This window comes from Etheostoma spectabile, unplaced genomic scaffold (assembly GCF_008692095.1).
Source record: "Etheostoma spectabile isolate EspeVRDwgs_2016 unplaced genomic scaffold, UIUC_Espe_1.0 scaffold362, whole genome shotgun sequence".
NCBI classification, from domain to species: domain Eukaryota; kingdom Metazoa; phylum Chordata; class Actinopteri; order Perciformes; family Percidae; genus Etheostoma; species Etheostoma spectabile.
Window position 1 is genome coordinate 484453 of NW_022605592.1, and position 4218 is coordinate 488670.

At 40.8% G+C, this 4218-nt stretch overlaps 1 long non-coding RNA gene across 1 annotated transcript in view; it reads right to left on the bottom strand.

Annotated features, from left to right (window-relative positions):
- Positions 1-759: 759 nt before the first annotated feature.
- The window catches only part of LOC116686392 (uncharacterized), a 21825-nt gene continuing 18366 nt past the window's right edge, over positions 760-4218 (bottom strand). Inside the window, exon 3 of the long non-coding RNA XR_004331238.1 lies at positions 760-841. This is a non-coding gene — a long non-coding RNA (uncharacterized LOC116686392). The remainder of the gene's footprint in view (positions 842-4218) is intronic.

Here is a 4218-nt window from a genome sequence, read left to right on the forward strand (position 1 = left end):
TTATGTTTAAGATTAATCTGGTTTCCTAACAAGGTATTCTTTTCTGTGGGGGCACGGGATATAAAGAAGAGTATTACTGATTGTATCCACAAAGAACTCTTGTCACTTTGTAACTTTGTGCATTGTGAAAACCGTTCTTGTCAATTTTGATTGTTCTCTGCAGAAAACAATTAAACCTTCAGCGGAGACTAAACTTTGTTTCAATTTGCAGCCTGTCTATATTCTGTTTCAACAGAGTCTCACTTCCAACAAAATTCCCCTCTTGCTGTACGAGAAACTTCCACCACAATACGTGTTGACTATTTGTCGGCTTCTTGAGCCGCGTATTAACAATGTGCACATTGGTTGGATTTATGTTTTTTTATTTTTTATTTGCTCTCACGATCGCTTCCCACTGCAAAATAAAAGGCTAAAGCAACAATCGTTTATGGAAATAACAACTGTAATTCTGCTCAGATCTTGTGCCTGACTGATGGGGAAGTGATATTGATAGTGATATAAAGATAAGCCTTTTGATTCACAGCATTAACTATGTTTTGCCAGCTTTCCTTCCTGTTTTTTGAACAGCAACTGTGTCTGTGTTTTTAATATTTATGTAGAATTATAGTTTGCTCTTCTCATGTAAAATATCCGTCTCTGGTAGATGTTTGCGATTGGTCGTGCTGTGCAAACAACGCCTCTTGTATGTAAACACGCGCGTCTCTAGATTGGGAAGCCCAGGGTTGATTGAGCTAGTTGTTAACAACCGGCGTGACACAGCTGATGTGGCCGCGGTTGTGAGGTTAGGTGAAGCCGGGAAATAAATCCAGGGCATGTTGAACTTGCTTCGTAGTACAAGCCTCTGGTCACTTCTTCCCAACCTCAACAGGAAGAAACAACTGTTTGTTTGTTTTTTTAGGAATTGTTAGGCATTTATTTTTGCTGGACAGATGAAGACATGAAGGGGGAGAGAGGTGGTGAATGACATGCAGCAAAGGGCCGCAGTTCAGTGTTGAACTTGCGGCTGCTGCGTTGAGTAGTACAACTCTATATATGGACGTGCACTCTATAAGGTGAGATACCCAGGTGCCCCAAATTAAACAATTATTAAAGTGTGGGGTGTTGTTGTCAGTATAATCAGTGGCGTAAGTGTGCATAGGTGAAAGTGTGTGTGGGTGTGTGGGTGTGTGTGGGTGTGTGGAAAGTGCAAACAAAGCATAAAAATTACCTAAAACAACATAACCAAACCAATTGAGACCCAGGGCGAGCAGGAAAAGCTTTGTATCGTGCATGTACTTTGGATACTTTGGCCCGTCTGTCGTGCATACAACAAGGCCGTCTGCTCTGTTAAAACTAAAGTTAAAAAATCTTGATGCCAGTTCTCTGATAGCAATCAGACAAATAATCACAAAGTTTGATTTCCCTGAGAGGAAAGACTAGCATCTGATAAAAGGAGATGTCACATAAAACTACACTCATCGATTAACTAGGAACATAAAACAAATCTAAACCGTATATAACTGAGCTGACACTAAGCAGTGGACTGATGGAGTTCAGTAAGAGGTTTATCCAAGATGCTTCCCCTGAGAAGCAAACAGCAGACAACAGTCCATCATTACTCACCAAGCAAAGGCCTGGGTATTCAAAGTAAAAGGCCCTGTAACACTAAACAATACAGTACATCAACGGAGTCACTTGAAATGATGGCTGTGTTTTTTAATAGCTATAACATAACTAAAAGGCTCAGTATTTTATACAATACTGAGCCTTTAAGCCAACACTGCTCTTTTTAATTACAACAACCCTGAGAAAGCCAGTGAACACTGCCTTTCACTCGTGGCTGTGTTCCTCTGAAACTAAGGTAAGCTACCGTATGTCAGCCTTGTTTCTATATTGTTGGAGTGATGTTTTCCGTCAGAATTTTAACCAAGGACGTAAAACAATCCGATTGGTTGGTTAACATCGTGTCCAGTTAAGAAGCGTTGTGACAGGTGAGTCAGGAGGACAGGTCACTGTATCCTCATGGTTGAGTAGGGGACCGGGGATGATGCGAGCTGTGAGCCAGACCTGTGTCCAGAGAGCCCACGCTGCAGGGAGAATTAACTGATAAAGTAGACCAAAACTGTTTCCATGGTTACCTGCGGTTTAATATATAATGAGTTTGACATGTCCCAATGTACATTTTTTACTATCAGCTGCCAGCCAATCAGTAATAAATATAACTACTAACTGTGCAGTATCTGCCAACAACAGTGCAGGGTTTAACGCTGACTTTTTCATTGCGCACACAAAATTGCATGTGTTAATTCAACACATTTACTCATCACTATAGTTTATTATATGCTGTATACACCCACACACACACACAGACAAAAACACACATGTCACATTTTCAACAGTAATTGATCTATGTCAGAAAGCTGTTCTGAGAAATTACACATGCAATGTCCTGAACGTAGATTGGGTAAGCCCCGCGCACAGGCGATTTGATTTCACCCTGCAGCTCGGTTTGGAAACCTGGACATTTAATTCTCCTGCTTCAGTTCACAATTTTGCGGGAACCAATCACAACTGGCTCATCTACCTGACGCCCTATTGCCGTGTTTAACACGATGACGATAGAGAAGCGACCAAGCAGTTTCTTGTTTACATTCAACACAATGGCCACCAAACGCCACCGAAGCGCAGCGACCCATTGATGCCGCTGTCACTTCTACATCACCTGGATCGTTGCTCTGTACGCAAGTGGATATTCCTTCAACCAATCAGAGTCATTTGAACTATGCCCGTTGGTCTCGCCTCTTGTGCAGAGAAAATACAGAGCTGACTCCCCTGACCAACGATCAATCTCACATCTATTGAGCTTGTCTGGTCTGATGATAGGCACACTACTCTCAACACACACTGGGGCGTGTGTGCGTATTTTTAATTTTATACCCCGTGATTTTTAAGTTATTAAATATGTGTACTGTACTGTAGGAGGCAGGGCAATTAACTTTGTCTGCTACTTAAATAACACATTGAACGTTAACGAATCTTAATGTGTTCTGTACTACTTGGAGGGATTGATGGGGGTCTTACACTGTAGTATTAGTCCAGTGGAAGGTGTTTGGGTGTAGAATGCAAGCTGACAGGTTAACAGATTCAGACGCACCACACTATTTCTGCCACTGCTGTTTCTTCTCACTTGCCTGCGTAGATTTAGTGACAATTGGAATTTGTTAAAGTGTGCATTAATATACATGAACGCATTCATCTCATGGTAAATAAGGGAAATCTTTCTCTATCTCAGTTTCACCAAGGCACACACCGTTTACCACATCCCCTCCCCCTTACACACAAGTCGTTAGTCATCCACCAGAGGAACCACCCCCACAGCACAAAGACACACATGCAAAAATATACACACAAGTGCTCTTAAAGACAAAGACTGTAACTACAGCATTTCCTCTTGAATATTTCCCCAGGGTCCAGTATAAGGTTTATTACTAAAGTGGAAGCGCATATTATATATCTGGGCTGGCCCCTTAATGCTTTGTTGCTGATAGGTTGTATGTAAATAACAACACATGTTAACTTGATAATTTCAGCCATAGTTAGGTGCAGTCAAAGTTGATACAAAAGCAAACAAAAACCACAAGATACCATTAAAAAGGGGCAAAGAAAGCTCCATGATAATTGTATTACGCTGTTGAATATTTAATCAATCATACATTAAAAAAAAAAATGCAGGCACTACCCTAAAGAGGTTGAAGCTAAAGGAAAGTGAAGCAGGTAGCAGGTGTATTGCTTCAGTCCATAATGTAGGTCATACGACGCTTGGACCCCAAAAAAATGTTTCTCCACACAACCATGAGGCTTTTCAAATAACACGTGACAAAGACAACGACTAAGTATTAGTAACTTATAAAATGAATGATGATGACTACTATCAATATATGCTCGGTTTTGAGGACTCGCCTCTACAATTATTGACAAGGCGAGATGTAATCCGGCTAAAAAACGGCACTTTTCAGAGGTGGAGATTGAATCGCTGATATCTTAGTTTAACTTGCAGTAACATGTGTCCTATTTGGCAGCCTGAACACTGGTATTAGGCTGTAGGAAGAATGCAGAATAGAAAAAGATCACTGATGCAGTCAACATTGTTGCTGTAGTAAGTCAGACTCAAGCTAAAGTTTGTTTAATATACACATTGTTGACATTTGTATGCTCCTAATAGTAATATATAGGCTTATA